The sequence below is a fragment of the Pongo abelii genome, chromosome 15, assembly GCF_028885655.2.
Source record: "Pongo abelii isolate AG06213 chromosome 15, NHGRI_mPonAbe1-v2.0_pri, whole genome shotgun sequence".
NCBI classification, from domain to species: Eukaryota; Metazoa; Chordata; class Mammalia; order Primates; family Hominidae; genus Pongo; species Pongo abelii.
The window spans coordinates 57,355,200-57,376,511 of NC_072000.2; the positions used below are offsets into that span (position 1 = coordinate 57,355,200).

General features: G+C 41.7%; 1 long non-coding RNA gene across 4 annotated transcripts in view; it reads left to right on the top strand.

The window, feature by feature from the left end:
- The first annotated feature begins 734 nt into the window (after nucleotides 1–734).
- The window catches only part of LOC129049901 (uncharacterized), a 261,143-nt gene continuing 240,565 nt past the window's right edge, over nucleotides 735–21,312 (top strand). For 3 of the 4 annotated variants that reach the window (XR_008513287.2, XR_008513286.2, XR_008513288.2), the window contains exons 1-2: nucleotides 741–964; nucleotides 2,039–2,146. This is a non-coding gene — a long non-coding RNA (uncharacterized LOC129049901). Of the gene's footprint in view, nucleotides 965–2,038; nucleotides 2,147–21,312 lie in introns of all 4 variants that reach the window. The other variant, XR_010137042.1, reaches the window with a different exon arrangement.

The following is a 21,312-nucleotide window of genomic DNA, read 5'->3' on the forward strand; positions in this document are numbered from 1 at the left end:
TTGCTGTTGTTCTTCTGGGTCTAGTCACCCAGTGGGGCTACTAGGCTGCAGCTTGGTGCTGGGCAATATCTACAGAGTCCTATGATGTGATCCATCTTCAGGTCTCCCAGCTGTAGATACCAGGACCTGCTCTGATGAAGGTGGCTGTAATGTCCTGAGTTGGTTGGCCTTCAGCCAGGAGGTGGCGCTTTCAAGAGAGCACCAGCTGCAATAGTAGAAGGGAGACATAAGCTCACCCTAAGTTGGCCAGGATTAGTATTTGGGTTATGGGCAGGGCCGTAAAGTTCCCAAGAGTTTATGTTTTTTGTGATCAGCTACGAGGGCGGATAGAGAAATACCATCAGGTGGGGGAAGGGTTAGGTGAGTCTGAGCTCAGACTCTTCTTGGATAGGGCTTTCCATGGCCACTGTGGGGGTTGGGGAATGGTTCTTGGGGATTATGTTCCAGAGGGGATTATGGCTGTCTCTTTTGCCAGGGATGTGGGGGAAAGCTGGTAGCAACAGGCCTCCTCCAACTCCTATGCAGTCAGTGAGGCCAGTCTTGCTCCTCCAGTGCCCAAGTAACAGTTAATCTCCAGGCAGCCTGCATTCTGGGCTCAGACCTTGCCCCAGGCACGAACTTCTCCGCTGACAAAGCAAGCACAGCTTTCAGGCCTTGCTCCTCCTCGTCAGCCTACATTGTTGGCCACAGCTCCATTGTTCCTCTCTGCAGCAGTTCCCATTTGCTCCTTGGATTCTGCTCAAGAGAGTTCGTGCCCAGTTGAAATTATTACAAAGTTCATTTGGAAGCTTCTTTCACCCTGTGACCCCTCCCAAATTCCACCGGCTGCCTTCCCTGAGGGCCCCTGTGAGATAGAGCCAGGGATGGCTTCCCTGAGCTCGAGCTGGAGACTGAAGTGCCTATAAGACTCTTCCCACTGCTGCTTCTACTTCTATATTTCACACTAAATCCATTTCAGCTCCAGGTAAGGTTAATTCCTTCTATAATCTGGATTTTCAGGTTTCCCAGTGGGGGTGTGTGTTCAGAGGCAGGTTTTTCCCTTCTCACACTGGAAACTCACAGTTTTTCATCTGTCTTGTGAAATTTGCAGTGGTGTGCTGCTTCTTTCAAAGGATGTGTGAATTCTTTCAGTTTTCCTGGTATGTTCCTGTGGTGGTTCTTGGAGCAAAAGTCCATGGTGTGAGTTTCTTCATGCTGTTCTGTCCATCCAAATGGGAGCTACATGTTAGCCCTTTATCCTATCCTCTATCTTCTTGAAAATCCCCCTCTTGTATACGTCTTAAATTGGAAATTGTACCTGTGTCTCAAGCTCTTTATCTCTAGATCTCTTAACACATGCACTGTCACACACACAAGTATTTGACACATCTGCCAGGTATTTATTAGCACTTTATTTACATTCAGTCCTCAGATTGACTCTAGGAGATGATATGAAGGATTTTAGGATTGTGGTTGCCTCCCTAGTATCCATTCTGCCCCTCTCCTATTGCAGTTTGTTCTAATTCCCAGATCCCATTTCTCTTGCCAACAGGTGAACAAAGATGGCCCAATTAAAGGGAGGTCCAGGATTTTTGTTAGATGGTTAGGGAAGACACTCCTGTTTATTGAATATGAATGGGGAAATATGAAAGTCCAGAAGCTTCTGGCAGCCATCTTTTCCATCACAGTACAGCCAGCCTTGGGGTGTGTGGATGTTCCCAAGAGCAGAGCAGACAATGGAAAGAGGCTGGGTATTTAGTGAGATTGTTGAGCCACTGAAGATTTCCCTACTATTGGGCTTTTCAGTTTTGTAAGACATTACATTCTCTTATTCATATGGGTCTTGTGTTCTATTACCAAAGGCATATTAACTGAAACATGTAAACATTTTCTGCATTTTACTGGTGAAACCAAATCTCAGAAAGGCTGAGAATGGCTAGATACACTGATCCTTTAGAAAACGTCCAAGGCACAGTTAGGGCCAAACTGGGATTGGAACCCAGGATGTCTGACTCTAACATCCATGCATGTAACAGCTACATTATTTTTTCTCTTCAAGAAAACTACTGAAGGGTGGTTCCAAGATGGCCAAATAGGAACAGCTCCAGTCTACAGCTCCCAGCATGAGCGACGCAGAAGATGAATGATTTCTGCATTTCCAACTGAGGTACTGGGTTCATCTTACTGGGGATTGTCGGACAGTGGGTACAGGACAGTGGGTGTAGCACACCGAGCATGAGCCGAAGCAGGGCAAGGCATCACCTCACCCGGGAAGTGCAAGGGGTCAGGGAATTCCCTTTCCTAGCCAAGGGAAGGGGTGACAGATGGCATCTGGAAAATTGGGTCACTCCCACCCTAATACTGCACTTTTCCGATGGTCTTAGCAAATGGCACACCAGGAGATTATATCCCGTGCCTGGCTCGGAGGGTCCTACACCCACGAACCCTCGCTCATTGCTAGCACAGCAGTCTGAGATCAAACTGCAAGGCAGCAGCGAGGCTGGGGGAGGGGCACCCGCCATTGCCGAGGGGTGAGTAGGTAAACAAAGCTGCCAGGAAGCTGAAACTGGGTGGAGCCCACCGCAGCTCAAGGAGGCCTGCCTGCCTCTGTAGACTCCACCTCTGGGGGCAGGGCATAGCCAAACAAAAGGCAGCAGAAACCTCTGCAGACTTAAATGTCCCTGTCTGACAGCTTAGAAGACAGCAGTGGTTCTCCCAGCACGCAGCTTGAGATCTGAGAATGGACAGACTGCCTCCTCAAGTGGGTCCCTGACCCCTGAGTAGCCTAACTGGGAGGCACCCCCAGTAGGGGCAGACTGACACCTCACATGGCCGGGTACTCCTCTGAGACAAAACTTCCAGAGGAACAATCAGGCAGCAGCATTTGCTGTTCACCAATATTCGCTGTTCTGCAGCCTCCACTGCTACTACCCAGGCAAACAGGGTCTGGAGTGGACCTCTGGCAAACTCCAACAGACCTGCAGCTGAGGGTCCTGATTGTTAGAAGGAAAACTAACAAACAGAAAGGACATCCACACCAAAACCCCATCTGTACGTCACCATCATCAAAGACCAAAGGTAGATAAAACCACAAAGATGAGGAAAAAACAGAGCAGAAAAACTGAAAATTCTAAAAATCAGAGTGCCTATCCTTCTCCAGAGGAACGCAGCTCCTCACCAGCAATGGAACAAAGCTGGATGGAGAATGACTTTGACGAGTTGAGAGAAGAAGGCTTCAGACGATCAAACTTCTCTGAGCTAAAGGAGGAAGTTCGAACCCATGGCAAAGAAGTTAAAAACCTTGAAAAAAGATTAGACGAATGGCCAACTAGAATAACCAATGCAGAGAAGTCCTTAAAGGACCTGATGGAGCTGAAAACCATGGCACAAGAACTATGTGACAAATGCACAAGCCTCAGTAGCTGATTCGATCAACTGGAAGAAAGGGTATCAGTGATGGAAGATCAAATGAATGAAATGAAGTGAGAAGAGAAGTTTAGAGAAAAAAGAATAAAAAGAAAAGAACAAAGCCTCTGAGAAATATGGGACTATGTGAAAAGACCATATCTACATCTGATTGGTGTGCCTGAAAGTGACAGGGAGAATGGAACCAAGTTGGAAAACACTCTGCCGGATATTATCCAGGGGAACTTCCCTAACCTAGCAAGGCAGGCCAACATTCAAATCCAGGAAATACAGAGAACGCTACAAAGATACTCCTCGAGAAGAGCAACTCCAAGACACATGATTGTCAGATTCACCAAAGTTGAAATGAAGGAAAAAATGTTAAGGGCAGCCAGAGAGAAAGGTCGGGTTACCCACAAAGGGAAGCCCATCAGACTAACAGCTGATCTCTCGGCAGAAACTCTACAAGAAAGAAGAGAGTGGGGGCCAATATTCAACATTCTTAAAGAAAAGAATTTTCAACCCAGAATTTCATTTCCAGCCAAATTAAGCTTCATAAGTGAAGGAGAAATAAAATCCTTTACAGACAAACAAATGCTGAGAGATTTTGTCATCACCAGGCCTGTGTTACAAGAGCTCCTGAAGGAAGCACTAAACATGGAAAGGAACAACTGGTACCAGCCACTGCAAAAACATGCCAAATTGTAAAGACCATTGAGGCTAGGAAAAAACCGCATCAATTAACGAGCAAAATAACCAGGTAACATCATAATGACAGGATCAAATTCACACATAACAATATTAACCTTAAATGTAAATGGGCTAATTGCTCCAATTAAAAGACACAGACTGGCAAATTGGATAAAGAGTCAAGACCCATCAGTGTGCTGTATTCAGGAAACCCATCTCACGTGCAGAGACATGCATAGGCTCAAAATAAAAGGATGGAGGAAGATCTACCAAGCAAATGGAAAACAAAAAAAGGCAGGGGTTGCAATCCTAGTCTCTGATAAAACAGACTTTAAACCAACAAAGATCAAAAGAGACAAAGAAGGCCATTACATAGTGGTAAAGGGAGCAATTCAACAAGAAGAGCTAACTATCCTAAATATATATGCACCCAATACAGGAGCACCCAGATTCATAAAGCAAGTCCTTAGAGACCTACAAAGAGCCTTAGACTCCCACACAATAATAATGGGAGATTTTAACACCCCACTCTCAACATTAGACAGATCCATGAGACAGAAAGTTAACAAGGATATCCAGGAATTGAACTCAGCTCTGTACCAAGCAGACTTAATAGACATCTACAGAACTCTCCACCCCAAATCAACAGAATATACATTCTTCTCAGCACCACACCACACTTATTCCAAAATTGACCACATAGTTGGAAGTAAAGCACTCCTCAGCAAATGTAAAAGAACAGAAATTCTAACAAACTGTCTCTCAGACCACAGTGCAATCAAACTAGAACTCAGGATTAAGAAACTCACTCAAAACTGCTCAACTACATGGAAACTGAACAACCTGCTCCTGAATGACTACTGGGTACATAACGAAATGAAGGCATAAATAAAGATGTTCTTTGAAACCAACTAGAACAAAGACACAACATACCAGAATCTCTGGGACACATTTAAAGCAATGTGTAGAGGGAAATTTATAGCACTAAATGCCCACAAGAGAAAGCAGGAAAGATCTAAAATTGACACCCTAACATCACAATTAAAAGAACTAGAGAAGCAAGAGCAAACACATTCAAAAGCTAGCAGAAGGCAAGAAATAACGAAGAAGGCAAGAAATAACTGAGATCAGAGCAGAACTGAAGGAGATAAAGACACAAAAAGCCCTTCAAAAAATCAGTGAATCCAGGAGCTGGTTTTATGAAAAGAGCAACAAAATTGATAGACCACTAGCAAGGCTAATAAAGAAGAAAAGAGAGAAGAATCAAATAGACGCAATAAAAAATGATAAAGGGGATATCACCACTGATCCTACAGAAATACAAACTACCATCAGAGAACACTATAAACACCTCTCCGCAAATAAACTAGAAAATCTAGAAGAAATGGATTAATTCCTGGACACATACACCCTCCCAAGACTAAACCAGGAAGAGGTTGAATCTCTGAATAGACCAATAACAGGCTCTGAAATTGAGGCAATAATTAATAGCTTACCAACCAAAAAAAGTAGGACCAGAGGGATTCACAGCTGAATTCTACCAGAGGTACAAGAAAGAGCTGGTACCATTCCTTCTGAAAGTATTCCAATCAATAGAAAAAGAGGGAATCCTCCCTAACTCATTTTATGAGGCCAGCATCATCTTGATACCAAAGCCTGGCAGAGACACAACAAAAAAAGAGAATTTTAGACCAATATCCCTGATGAACATTGATGCAAAAATCCTCAATAAAATACTGGCAAACCGAATCCAGCAGCACATCAAAAAGCTTATCCACCATGATCAAGTGGGCTTCATCCCTGGGATGCAAGGCTGGTTCAACATATGCAGATCAATAAACATAATCCAGCATATAAACAGAATCAATGACGAAAACCACATGATTATCTCAATAGATGCAGAAAAGGTCTTTGACAAAATTCAACAACTCTTCATGCTAAAAACTCTCAGTAAATTAGGTATTGATGGGACGTATCTCAAAATAATAAGAACTATCTATGACAAACCCACAGCCAATATCATACTGAATGGGCAAAAACTGGAAGCATTCCCTTTGAAAACTGGCACAAGACATGGACGCCCTCTCTCACCACTCCTATTCAACATAGTGTTGGAAGTTCTGGCCAGGGCAATCAGGCAGGAGAAGGAAATAAAAGGTATTCAATTAGGAAAAGAGGAAGTCAAATTGTCCCTGTTTGCAGATGACATGATTGTATATTTAGAAAACCCCATCATCTCAGCCCAAAATCTCCTTAAGCCGATAAGCAACCTCAGCAAAGTCTCAGGATACAAAATCAATGTGCAAAAATCACAGGCATTCTTACACACCAATAACAGACAAACAGAGAGCCAAATCATGAGTGAACTCCCATTCACAATTGCTACAAAGAGAACAAAATACCTAGGAATCCAACTTACAAGAGATGTGAAGGACCTCTTCAAGGAGAACTACAAACCACTGCTCAATGAAATAAAAGAGCATACAAACAAATGGAAGAACAGTTCATGCTCATGGGTGGAAAGAATCAATATTGTGAAAATGGCCATACTGCCCAAGGTAATTTATAGATTCAATGCCATCCCCATCAAGCTACCAATGACTTTCTTCACAGAATTGGAAAAAACTACTTTAAAGTTCATATGGAACCAAAAAAGAGCTCACATAGCCAAGACAATCCTAAGCAAAAAGAACAAAGCTAGAGGCATCATGCTAACTGACTTCAAACTATACTACAAGGCTATACAGTAACCAAAACAGCATAGTAGTGGTACCAAAACAGAGATATAGACCAATGGAACATAACAGAGCCCTCAGAAATAATGCCACATACCTACAACCATCTGATCTTTGACAAACGTGACAAAAACAAGAAATGGGGAAAGGATTCCCTATTTAATAAATGGTGCTGGGAAAACTGGCTAGCCATATGTAGAAAGCTGAAACTGGATCCCTTTCTTATACCTTATACAAAGATTAATTCAAGATGGATTAAAGACTTACATGTTAGACCTAAAATCATAAAAACCCTAGAAGAAAACCTAGGCAATACCATTCAGGACATAAGCATGGGCAAGGACTTCATGTCTAAAACACCAAAAGTAATGGCAACAAAAGCCAAAATTGACAAATGGGATGTAATTAAACTAAAGAGCTTCTGCACAGCAAAAGAAACTACCATCCGAGTGAACAGGCAACCTACAGAATGGGAGAACATTTTTGCAATCTACTCATCTGACAAAGGGCTAATATCCAGAGTCTACAAAGAACTCAAACAAATTTACAAGAAAAAAACAAACAACCCCATCAACAAGTGGGTGAAGGATATGAACAGACACTTCTCAAAAGAAGACATTTATGCAGCCAAAAGACACATGAAAAAATGCTTATCATCACTGGCCATCAGAGAAATGCAAATCAAAACCACAATGAGATACCATCTCACACGAGTTAGAATGGCGATCATTAAAAAGTCAGGAAACAACAAGTGCTGGAGAGGATGTGGAGAAATAGGAACACTTTTACACTGTTGGTGGGACTGTAAACTAGTTCAACCATTGTGGAAGTCTGTGTGGTGATTCCTCAGGGATCTAGAACTAGAAATACCATTTGACCCAGCTATCCCATTACTGGGTATATACCCAAAGGATTATAAATCATGCTGCTATAAAGACACATGCACACGTATGTTTATTGCGGCACTATTCACAATAGCAAAGACTTGGAACCAACCCAAATGTCCAACAATGATAGAGTGGATTAAGAAAATTTGGCACATGTACACCATGGAATAGTATGCAGCCATAAAAAATGATGAGTTCATGTCCTTTGTAGGGACATGGATGAAGCTGGAAACCATCATTCTCAGCAAACTATCGCAAGGACAAAAAACCACACACTGCACATGTTCTCACTTATAGGTGGGAATTGAACAATGAGAACACATGGACACAGGAAGGGGAACGTCACACACCAGGGCCTGTTGTGGGGTAGGGGGAGGGGGGAGAGATAGCATTAGGAGATATACCTAATGTAAATGACAAGTTAATGGGTGCAGCACAACAACATGTCACATGTATGCACATGTAACAAACCTGCACCTTGTGTACATGTACTCTAAAACTTAAAGTATATATATATAAAAAAACTATTGCACAATTCACATGCCAGCCATTTAACATTGGTTTCCTCTCTACTTGGGGATGACATCTAGAATCTTAAAAGTGAAGCTAGGCAATTAGAAAGAATGAGGCTCGGGCTGCCTGGTACAGGGGCTCTTGTTTCTTCCTGCCAAAACCTCTTCTCCCCTTTTCTGCTAATAACCCTCCCACTCTCCTGTCTTCCTGCACCGCCTCTCCTTGGCCGTGTGTGGATTCCTAGCCCCCACCTCTCTGGAATCTGGAGTCTCCCTGCAGGTAGAGAGTGAATGGAACAGTGATCTGCCTGAAGTATCTCAGAGGGGGACCCACACACCGCTGCAGGTGCAGCCGAGGCTGTTCATGTTCTTCCTGAGGCCTGATTGTTCATCTCTTATAGTTCTGCGAGCTCTTGCCACATCCCTCTCACAAATCCCCTTTGGCCTTAAGTTAGCCAGAGTTGGTTCCCGTTGCTTATAACAAAACATCCTCAGCTTATATGTATGGCAATATTCAAGGTATCATTCTCAAGGCCACTTAGGCATTTGACATTCGGATAATTGGTAGACTTAGGGATCATGAGATTTTTTCCAGGCACCAAGAAGATGGTACCAGCTGGCAATTCAGTCTATCTATCCTCAGGAGTTTCCATTTTAGTAACATTTGAAAGGATTCTTTTAACACGGATTGTGAAAACTTCGAATTTATTGAAAAGACAAAATTACAATGAATGAATTGTATTTTATACTTAATAATCAATGTAGCTATACTATCACTGATGAGTGAATCATGTATTTTATACTTAATAATCAATGTAGATGAACTGTCATTAATTATAGTATTGGGAGTATTGTTATTTTTAACTTTTATTTTAGGTTCAGGGTACATGTGCAAGTTTGTTATATTGGTAAATTATGTGTCATGGGGCATTTGGTGTACAGATTATTTCATCACCCAGGTAATAAGCATCGTACCTGATAGGTAGTTTTTCAGTCCTCATCCTCCTTCCACCCTCCACCCTCAGGATGAAATTGCGCTGCCACCAGGTGAGGTATCTAGTGAGCGGGGATGAGCTCTAGGAGCCTATAGAGACTTCTGATTCACAGTGTTAGTTTCCTGTCTTTTTAAACCTGGTTTAATTTCCTGCTCTCATAGAGGATCTTTTTTCAGGAGGCTTGGTGGTCTTTACTGCCATCTAGCTTCAGTAAGGGGCACCCTAGTCTCAGAGAGATTTTAACAAATTTAAACCTCAGAGTAAAGGGATTGGGTTCCCTGTTTCTTTTATCTTTCAGAAAGCCCCTCTATTTCTACCTACATTATTGGGAGCAAACGGAAACTGAGGTAAAGCAGCTCTGTTAACTTCCCCAGGAGCATCTGTGCTCTAAGTTGAATTAAAAAGTCCTGTTATACCAGTGTGTTATAGCATTAAGTGAACAAATTATTCTTTACTGCAAACATTCTGATGATGTAGTTTCCTATAACACACATGCCTCATCTCACATAAAAGAGCTAAATCCTTTTATTTTAGAAGGTGAATGGATGATATCTAATGTGAAAACATTCAGAAATATTGATATAGGCATATTAGGAATATGAAGGTAATTAATAAAAGTAGCTCAAAGAGCTAAAAATGCTTGCTGCTGAAAAGTTATTTTTATATATCATGAGTTATTTTAGTTTTTAAACTTATAACTTTGAGGAAAAATAACTTTTAAAAAAAACAGCATCTTTTCTTTGGATGAATGCAAAGTTTGCATTGGCTCCATGGAGTCTGTATGTGGTTTCAGAGCCCTAAAATTTTTCAATCTCATGCTTCCATGTTTGTAGCTTTCCTTAAGTATATGATGGTTCATGGATCTTAGCTTTTATTCAAAAGCTTGATGATTGAAAAAAAAAGAGGGCTGGATGTTAGTTCTGTGTGGTGTGGGCAAGCCTTATTGGGAGGTAGCCTGACCTGTGGAGTAATTGAAATGGGCTTCCTCATTGAGGTCCTCAAAATGACAGTACCTATAGGGTTTTTTTCTTTGGGCTGGTCAGTTTTTTCAGAGAGGTTTTCTCTCCTCAGGATATAAGCATAGCTGCTAGCATTCTGGGGACAAGTAATGAGGAAATGGGAGTTAGGGGTTTCAGTATTCATCATATAAACTTTGCTTGTTTTTTTATTTTCCATTCAGCATTTGTCCCTTCAACTTAGCCTGCTGTCCCTGAATCCAGAGACCCTCTCCAGAGAATCTCTCTCATTCTTTCTTGGGTGAATGAGAGATGGTTCCCTGACTGTAGGGGAGTGGTCTAACTGCCTGTGGCATATGGTCTTTTCTAAAATGGCCAGAACAATATTTCTCATTCTATATGCTGTGTGTTGTATGTTGGGTATTTGTGGGGGGAAGATGACTTACGTCTATAGTTCACAGATCTTCAGCTCCAGAGAACTGAGTTTAAGGAGCTGTACTTGGGAAATTGTGCCTGAAGCTGTTCCTGAGGCATCTGTACCTGGATTTAATGTACATGCTGAGATCCTGGATTTGAGCTGATGCCATAGTGGGATGAGACTTTGCCATCTTGGGTGTGGGGTGAATGTATTTTGCACTGGGAAGGTATGTGAAGTATTGCGGCTGAAAGGTGGACTGTAGTTCATTGCATTTTTCAGCAATGGCCACAACAGCATCTCTTATCCTATGTGCTCTTCTTCCAATGTGACTGTGTCCTCTCTCATTAAGATGTGGAGTCTATTTCTCCACTCTCTCAAATCTGGTCGACCCTGGGACTTCTTCTACCAACAGAGTACAGTGGAAATGATGCTGGGCCACTTCTGGGTTTGGTCTTTAACTAGTCTGGCAGCTTCTCCTTTCTGCTTCTTGGAAGCCAGTAAGAAGTACAACTATCCTGAGGCTTCTGCTCTGAGAAGCCCAAGCCATGGGAGAGGCTCTGGAGAATGAGACTTCACTGGGAGAGTGAAGAGAGGAGCGAAGAGAAAGAGAGAGGCACCAAGGATCACTGAGTTGCCAGAACGTGAATGCTAAGGCCATATTGGAAATGGATTCTCCTGCTTCAGCTGCCCCAGCTGGTGCCACCAGGATCAGAGATGATCTGGCCAGCTGAGCCCTTCCTTAATTCTAACCTATAAAACTGTGTGCAAAACGAAATGGTTGTTTTCAACCACTAAGTTTTGGGGAAGGTTTTATGCAGCAGCAGATAATGGAAATACTGCTTGGTATAGACTTTCCAAAAAATCCATTTGTTTTCAGGCTTGTCTGCACTCCTTCTTTAAGAGGTGCTAAGAGACTGGACTTAGTTCTTCGTCCAGATCAATGTGTTTCTGGCTTTTTCCCACTGCTAGCTTAGGTTTTATTTTTTTCACGTCTGCTTAGTCAGTAGTCCATTTGCTTTTCAGCTTCCAAAAGTTAATTATTCTAATTTTCCTTATTGTTCTCTTCCTTGTGGATTTATGCATTTTATTTGCCCCTTTCTGTAATTTTTGTGGTATTTGGCAAACAGTGAAGGTAAATATACACATTCAGTCGCCACATTTAACTGAATGTCCCCTATGCCTTTTATTGACTACTTAGAATGGCAATGGTAATTTTGGCCTCTAGGCACAGAGAAATAAGAGTTTTTTTTGTGAGTCACATTGGCCCAGAGCTCCTCCACTCCACAAAAGGTGAGAACTTTGTAAGGCTGACTCAGAGATCAAGGCTGATTCTGATTCTGGCTGGAACATTCCTTGGGGGTGTGATTACTATGGGGACATAGTAGCCGCTACAGCTGGCTCTGGGAAATAGGCTCTGGGTTGCTAAAAATGGACACACATACACACACTCTCTCTGTCTCTTCTTCTCTTTCTGTCCCTCTCCCTTTCTCCATTATGTGGTCACATTTGGGTAAGTTAATGAAGATTCTTGAAGAAAAAAGCAGTATGGTGAGGCTTTCTAGTGTCAAGATCACTTGACATTCAAGTGTGAGCTCACTAGAGGGGAGGGAGACATGACATATTAAATGTTACCATGGAAAAGAAAAAAAGTCACTCCCAATTAAAAGGATTGAAAAAGGAGAACCAAAGTAAAATAGGTTTTGTAGGTCAATGAAAAAGCCGAAAACAAAAGCTCTGTCACTTGGACTGTTCCAAGTTCTCAGGCAAGGATCTGAGAATTTCCCTGAAAATATGGTTTAGGGTTCTGAGAGGAAAAGGAACCAGGCTTTTGTTATTGAAATAAACAACCAAAGATCTGAAATGGGTCATTTACAAATTTTTTTATACTTCAAAAAGGGAGACTGAAACTTCCATTGAATTTATGTAAAAAAGTCCTTCACATTGGCTGGTTGAATTGCCTCACAATAGAAAACAAATCTGCCAAACTGAAGACATTTGCAGCCCCCAGTGTTACTAATTTTTTCCCCAATTTCACCCTAGCCTCTTCAACATGAAGGTCATGTGGACCTAAGTTAGAGCAATTTTAAACATAGTGTTACGTTTTGAAGGTGTTATTTCTCAAGGGAGAAAGAAAAGTAATAGATTGTAAGACAGAGCCTTAAAGCAGAGTTTCAGGGAGTGAGTAGGAGAGATTTGTGACATCTCAGAGTTTGAGAGAGCCCTGTGGAAAGTGACAGGACATTTTTGAGAAACCTTCTTTTTGGACAGGCTCTAAGTTTAACAAAAAATACATTCAATGACTCAGGCAAGTTCATTAAGAAAGACTTGGGTGTGAGGAGTAGCCCCAGGGAGCTGACCTGGGGCTGTGCATCCAAGAAATAAGAGAGCCCAGTTTAAGGAGGTTTTGATGAGTGGGAGATCCAGGGATCATTTCATGGAAAGAAAGAATTGGCTTCAAGCTACAAAGGAATTTTATAGACCCTAGACATTTCTCAAACTTGTAGGGAGTTCCAAGTTCTGTGGTGAGTAGAAACTTCTCTGGCAGTAAGATAAACAACTCAAAGAGGAAAAAAACTAATCAAGTCACTATAGCCAAGCGTAATGGAAGCAGTGTGGAGTAGTGTTGGAGAACGTGGGCTTTATGGTTAGATAGTCTGGGATTTTAGCCCTTGTTTCTTCCTGGCGACTCAGGTGATTTTGGGCAATTAACTTATTCTTCTCTGAGCCTCAGCCTCTTTGTCTTTAAAAGTGGGATAATAAAATGTATTTCATAGGGTTATTTTGAGGATTCATGGAGAAACTATTTGTCCAGCACTTATCAGGGGCCTAGAACACAGTAAATGGTAGTTGCTACCACCAACTACCACTGTCTTCATTGTAGCAGATCTAGATTGCTGTCCACACAAGATGCATGCTTCTCTTCCATAGAGTACTGTTTCTGGGAAGTTGCTACTGAAATGGAGACTGCATTTCCCAACCACCTTTGCATTCAGGAGGGACCAGGTGACTGAGTTCTGGCCAATGGAATGCAAGGTGAAGTCATGTACATCACTTCTAGGCCTGGCCCATCAGTGCTTCCTAGGTGACCGCCATCCTCATTCCCCCTCTGCTGGCTGTATGTCAGTGGTCAGGGTGACCTTGGAAACCAGGTGCTGAAGTCAGCAGAGCCTTTGATGGTCTGGTTCCAAGTAATTGCATGGAACAAAATTTCCGAGTTTATCTGTCATAGCATTTAGTGTTACCTTAATAATGCAAATAGCATCATCGTGGCTTAGGATTGCAGTAGCCTGGTTAAGTCTGAGCTCAAGAATAAACCCTGGAGAAATCAGCCAGGAGGAATATTACCTTACTAGGGACCAGAATGGCCCAGGAAGGGGCTGTGGCTCATATTGAAAGACAAACCATAGTTGATCTGTGGACTTGTACATTACTCATTGTAATTAGTGTTTCGTCATGAAATTTCTCTGTACTGTGTCCTAAACTGGTGACTGAATGTTTTTCTGGTAGATCTATCACTATAGATAAGCCCCAGAAGAACATAGTGAGGAAAAGAACATGACCTTTGTGGGAGAAAGCCCAATTTCCTTGAGTATTTGAACATTTATCACTAGTTACTAATGTCAGGGAGATTTTGATTTTTAGATCTCCCTTGGTTGATTTAAGGGCACTGCAAGTCTTTCTACTCTGTTGGTTGACAGTTCCAGTTTTCTTAAAAACTAAGCAACTTTTAAAACTGTTGAGTGGGCAGATTCCATATCTAGGATCTAGCTAGGTCAGATTACCTCAAGGAAAACTCAGTGACTGGATGTTCAAGCCATCCAAAGTTATGACTTGCTTTTTTTTCTTTTGTTATTCGTAACAGTTGTTCTCTCCTCATTATTTTCTGGAGGGGAAAAAAAAAACACTCAAAGTACAGGCCACTTCATAGAGTCAAGTGTCTAATTATCCTCTTGGGTAGTCTGATCTATGTAGCAGAACAAACTGAAGTTGTTCTCTAGGTGGGAGTGGGTGGTGTTTCCTAGCCTTCATTTGGGGATGGTGGCGAGGATGTGGGGAGTGAGTTGTAAGACCAGGAATGCCTGAAACTGTGCCAAAGAACTGCAGCATGGCTGGGAAGATTGGCATTGTTGGCAGACTCCATTGTTACTTCGTTTTCATCTTCTCATCACTCTCCCTTATATCTTTTCCATTTTTCTGTTCTCTCTTTGGGTTTATGTGATACTAGTGTTAATGGCCAAGCCATAAAGCCGGGTGGGAAGAAAGCAATGGCTTAGGACTCATGACCATGGGCTCCCACTGACAGGGTCAAAGCTTAGTCCATTAGAGTTGGGGGAGAGCATTCCAAGAGCAGTGGTCAGGGTCTTGGGAGATCTCAGAATCAGGAAGTGAGTCTGTGAAGCCCTGACTCAAGACTCCTGAGGCATGTACATCAGAAAAGCCAACTCTATCATTTGACCCAACCCGAAGGCAAGTGTTATTTTGCAGATGCGAGTCCTGCACCACAGTCTTAACCAGAACCTTCAGCTGGGCTGGGAGGTGAGAGTCAGTGATTGTAGGTGCTTGGTAGAAAAAAAATTGTTTTAAACCCATTTCTCTCATTTATCATCTTTTATCCAGGTCAGCATTAATGCAGATTTAGGTTTATAGACTCTGATCAAGAATGCTGAGGAAGAAAACCCTTTTTAGTCCTTTTAGAAAATAATTATAGTCAGCTCTTTTGACTTACATGACCAGGAAGAAAGTAAAAACTATTGAGGTCTATTCAAGAGTGAATCAAAAGTGTAGTTCCCTTAAATGCTATGATGTGTCATGATTGAACAAGAAAATGATACTGTTTTGGATTTTTTCTCTCTAATGAGTCACATGGATACAGAGTGAGACTCATGATCTGGGAGGTCCAAGCAGTATGAGTAGCTTATTCTGTGTGTAAGGCAGAATTCTAAGATGACATCTGATGACTGACGTCTTGTATAATGCCCTCCCCTTGTGTGTGTGGGATGCCTGTGGACATAGTGGGATATCACCCATGTAATTAGGTTTCTAATTAGATGACTTTGACTTAATCAAAAGTTTTCAGAGTTTATCTGTTATAGCATTTGGTGTTACCTTAGCAACACACTTGGCATGATCATGGCTCAGGATGGAAGAGGCCTGGTCAAGTCCGAGCTCAAGAATAAGCCCTAGAGCCACAAAGAATCCCACCTTACCACTACCCAGGGGGGCAAAGAAGGGGCTGTCATCCTCATTGGAAGACAAACTGTGGCTGATCTGTATACTTGTACATTACTGATTGTGTTCAGTGTTTTGTCATGAAATTTCTTTACACGTTGCCCTAATCTGCTGCCTGGACATTTGTCTGGTGGATTTGTTATCACAGACAAACCCTAGCAGAAAGGATGAGGAGAAAGGCCATGACCTTTGCAGGAGAAAGCCCTGTTTGTTAATCTGTGTGGGTTCGACCTAATCAGGTGGACACTTAAAAAAGATAAAGCATCAGAGAGCTTTTCCTGATGGGCTGCAGGGGGAGGCATGTAAACTGTCTATGAAGGGTCTACAGGGTGAGGACTGAAAGGGCCTCCTAGAGGATTCAGCAACATCTATAATCTGAGGGTGCCCTGGCCCATTGTCAGGGAACTCAGTGCCAACAGCCTGAATGAGCTTGAGAGAGACCTTCCTGCTCCACATGAGAATGCAGACCCAGTCACATTTTGAATCCGGCCTTGTGAAATCTTGAGCAGAGAACCTAGTTACTCTGTGCCTAGATCCCTCACCCACAGAAACTATGAGATAATAAATGTGCATTGTTTTAAACCAATGAACTTGCGGTAATTTGCTATGTAGTGATAGAAAACTAATTCACTGTGTTTATCAGCATAGTTTTTAAAGTATGCAGAAGCAACATTTGATTTATACAGTGCTATAGGTCATTTCACTGTCAACATCATACTTTATGACATAATGAAAAGGATGATATCTTGTTTTTCTTTGAAGAACTCACCCAAGTTCTATGTTTCTCATTTAGTTACTCCCTACAAAAATAATGTGTGAATTTATTTTGAACTACTTTAGTACACATGCCTTTAGTTTTTCACTTTTGAATCACTGTAATGAAAACATTGCATTTAAGTTTTTAGTGTTTTAAAATTTTGAAATAATTTCAAAGTTGTTGAAAAGTTGCAAGAACTGCATAGAGAACTCCCAGATCCTCGATACCCAAGGTTCCTCACGTTTTCTTTATCTATTTACCTATTTATTTTGTTTTGACAGGATGGCTCATAACTCTTAAACACTACAGTGTGTACCTATTAAAAATAAGGATATTCTCCTTCTTAACCATTATACAACCCTCACAAATCCTGACTGCATCAACATTGATGCAATGTGGCTGTCTGAGGCACAGACACATCCAAAATTTACAAACTGTCCTAACAATGTGTCTTTTTATTTTCTGGTCCAGGACTTTATCCAGGAACACACATTGAATACAGTTGTCATGTCCCATCACTCTCCAACGATCTGGAATAGTTCTTCTGTCTTAAAGATGACAGGCCTTCACTATATATGCAGCATGTCCCTCAACCTGATTCTGTTTGCTGTTTCCACATGACCAGATTCAGGTCATGCATTCTTAGCAGGAGTACCACAGAAATGATTCTGTGCTCATCTGGAGAAGTCAGCATTTTCCCTCTGCATTTGATTAATATTTTGTGGCAGAATTGCCAAATATTATAAATAATATACTGTCTCTATGCAGATCTGTGTCCAGCTTCCATTGGTGACACCTGTCTATATCAACTACCAAATGGTGCCAGATGGAGATTATCTATTCCCATCATTTGATCTACATTGATTAATTGGCATTATACTGTAAATAAGTGGTTTCCTTTCTACCTCATTTCTTTATTTACTCATTTAGTTCTATCAGTGCAATGTTATGGTTTTCTATTTTGCTTCATGAATTATAATTAGATGTGCTAATTTATTTTGATGCACAAATTGTCCTAGATTTGGCCAGCGTGGACTCCCTAAACCTGGCTTCTGTGTCCCTTTGACAGGTCCCTATCATTCCTTAAGCATTTCCTACTTCCTAGCATAACAACACATTCTAGGCTCACCTTATACTTTCCCTGCCCCGAGCCTGTAATCAGCCATTTCTCCAGAAGTCCTTGTTCCTAGCAGTGGAAGATGGTATTTAAAAATGTAGGTCTGGATGGGATGCTAGATGTACTTATTACTATTGGGGTGTTACTGCTCCTAGACACTCTCAGTGGACAGGACAAGCTCTCTATGTAGACATACATACACATACATACAAATATATACTCGCACACAAACATATATTCAATTAGGGTTGAACAGAGAAGCTGAACCAGTATATTACACACACACACACACACACACACACAGAGGGAATTGGCTTATGCAATTGTTGGGAGCTGGACACCTGTGGGCACAAACTGAAGCCTTTTGTCCACACAGAGAGCAGTCAGGAAGGAAGATCACGGGAAAGGGAATTGTGGAACAATGCTCTTTGATCAGGGTACGCTTAGGCCCTCTTTTTTTTTTTTTTTAAATTAAGAGACATTATTTTTTAGAGCAGTTTTAGGCTCACAGCAAAACTGAGAGGAAGGTACTGTGTTTCCCATATGTCTCCATCTCCATATATGCACAAACTTTCTCGCTATTGACATCCTGCACCAGAGTGCTACATTTGTTTCAGTTGATAAATGTACATTGACACGTCTTTGTCACACAAATTCCATAGTTTATATTGGGGTTCAATCTTGGTGGTGTACATTCTGTGGGTTTGCACAAATGTATAATGACACGTATCCATCATTGTAGTATCATACAGAACAGTTTCACTGCCTTAAAATCCTCTGTGCTCTGTTTATACCTCTCTCCCTCTCAATCCTGGGCAACCACTGATCCTTTCAGTGTCTCCATAGTTTTGCCTTTTTCAGAATGTCATACAGTCATAATCATAGACTATGTAGCCTTTTCAGATGGGTTTCTTTCACTTAGTGATATACTAAGCCTTCTTTTAGACACCTTTCAACTGGTTAAGTCAGGCCCAATAAGTAGAATCTCCCATTTGACTAAAGCCAACTGATTAAGGACTTCAATCGCGTCTGCAGAATTCCTTCATAGCAGCACTTAGCACTTAGATTAGTGTTTGAATAACTGGGAAAGGTATGTATATGCTTCAACACGACTCTGCTTCCTTTCTGTCCTTCAATTCTCACGAGAGAATGGCCCTTGTAGCCCACCCTAATCAGAAACATAGTAGAAAGGGACTTCTGGGGACTGTAGTTTAGCTTAGCCAAACTGATCCATCAGAAAAAGTCATCCCTCACACACATCTATGACAGTTTCTCCATCTATCAATCTGTTATTGTACCTACCTATCAATAAAAATTCATGAGTATCTGTTTGTCTACCCATCTATAAAAATTCATGAGTTCACATCTATAATTTCAATCTTACACTTCAGGGTTCATTTTAGCCTTTACCTTTTTCACATTTCAAAATTCTTCCTCAGACAGTAAGAAACCTGGTTCATATTACCCTCAATATATTCATTTATTTGATCAATGAATTACCTAATCTGCTTAGTATTACCCATCTCCACATACTTCATCCTCCTGCTCCTGCCCTCTCTTGCTCACCGTTTTGCTCCCTGGCTCCTGCACTCCTCACTGCCTCTTCCTTGGATGCTGACATATTTGCATTCTTTCTTCAATGAAAGAAAGAATTGGAAGAAAGGATGGGAAGGGAAGAAAAGGTGTTGGTTTTTACAATATTTTAAAGAGTTTTTCTTTTTCATGTTTATTTGTGTTCAGTCTTACCCCTGTTCAACCAAAGGCATCCATAACCTTGGGGAAAATTCAGATCATTTAAGCAGTAACGGAAAGAAGAAAAACAAGTCCGTATTCAACCATTGACTTCCAATATAAGAAGGTTTGCATTCACAGCAATACCACACATCTTTAAACCTTGGTTTTATCAAGACAGCCAAGTGTTTTTTAAAAATTCCAGATACCCCCTTAAAATATTAAGGGCCCAGCTTGGTGGACTATGTGTCAGAGTGTAGAGGAGACAGTTGATATCATGTAAGAAATGTGTCTACCAAGCAGGAAGAAGTGGAAAGCTTTCTTCTATAGGAGGAAGGAGGAGATGAAACAGGATCAAGAATGGGGTGAAGATGTTGCCTTATATCTCAGCCTGTGTGTGTAGGGGCCAGGTGGTGTTGGAAAGAAAGCAGATACATCAGATAGTTGAGGGGATAGCTAGAAGCAGAGGCTACCCATCCCCTGATTCTCATTGATAACTATGAGAGACTGCATTCAGGGTTCTGCTTGCATCTTCATGGGCAAGTGCAGTAGGGTGGTAACGGCAGCGTGAAATGCTCAGGCAGAAAGAGGCCTGAGATGGAGCCCCTTGTTCTCTAATGCTTATGCATGTCACCTAAGGAATGCAGATGCTCTCACTGTGTCCTGGCCTCCTCCGTGATGCATGTGGGAAGTGGCAGAAAGTGCTTGCTGGTAACCTTGCCAACCAGATGACTGACACAAAGAAAGAAGGGACTTCGTAAGTGGTCTTCCCAGGGTGGGGACTGAGTGGGAGTGGCAGCCATAACTCAGAGGAGCCATGGCACCAGGGAGAGCTGAGAGGGGGCCTGTGAGCCCCCTAGAAGCAATTGCCATTCATTGCCCGCCCATGCTGAGAGTACAGGCCCCATATCATGGCAGCTGAGGTGACCTGCACAGTGACAAGAGTGCCAAAAGAGACCAAGGCCCAGAAATATTCTGGCTAAGAAACCTTGAGCAGAGAACAACCTGTATATCAGGGGTTCTTTTATCCATTCCATGAGGATATTTAAGCTTAGCTCTGCACCAAGGTATCTTCATGTGGTTGGGACAAGGAGAGGGCAGTCCTAAGGCACGAAGAATCCACTCTGTTAGGAGTTTAGGCTTTGAAAAGCTATCAAACCATGAGATTCAGTTGACCAGAGATTCTTTTAAGTGAGAGATTAAGTTATCGTTAATGGGTGATTTGAAAATCTTTCTTTGCCATCTCCTTTCCCCCACCACCACCACTACTCCATCTCCCTTCTCAAGGAATCAGGGAATGAAATTGCAGAAAACAGCTTGAGACTGATAACAGAAAATAAAGGTACATTTTAATCATAGTGTATACATTTGGACCCCAACACATTGCTAAACAGCCCCATATTCTAGGCCCTGCCTTGGGTTAGTGAGTGCCATATGGACGCCATGTTGTCCTGTGGAGGCACCAGTTGGAATTCTTTTGGCCAGGTTTTAGTCAATTCAGCAAATTGCTTAGGAGAGAATGATCCATTGTCAAAGAGATTATTCTTTCAGGGAATGTTTGTCTGGCAAACATAGCCTTCAATTTGCAGATTGTTGTGGTACCTGTGGTAATGAAGATTCTGTATCTTTTTCCAATTTAAGAAAATTTCTTGCAGTTCTCTGTGACAATGATGTGTAGTTCTTGACATCCAAATGAGCTGATATAATTCTAACAGTATGCTGCATATTCCTATGGTGCCGGTGGGTGTTTTGTTTTACATTGCCTTACAGTTTTCGAGGTGAATTTGACATCTTAAGAGGACTACAATATCAGTTTTACATACCAGGGAACTTTTCCTAATATGGATGACTATCTTGGTTACATTTCTGCTTGTTCTTACAATGGCAGTTTCCATGTGCAA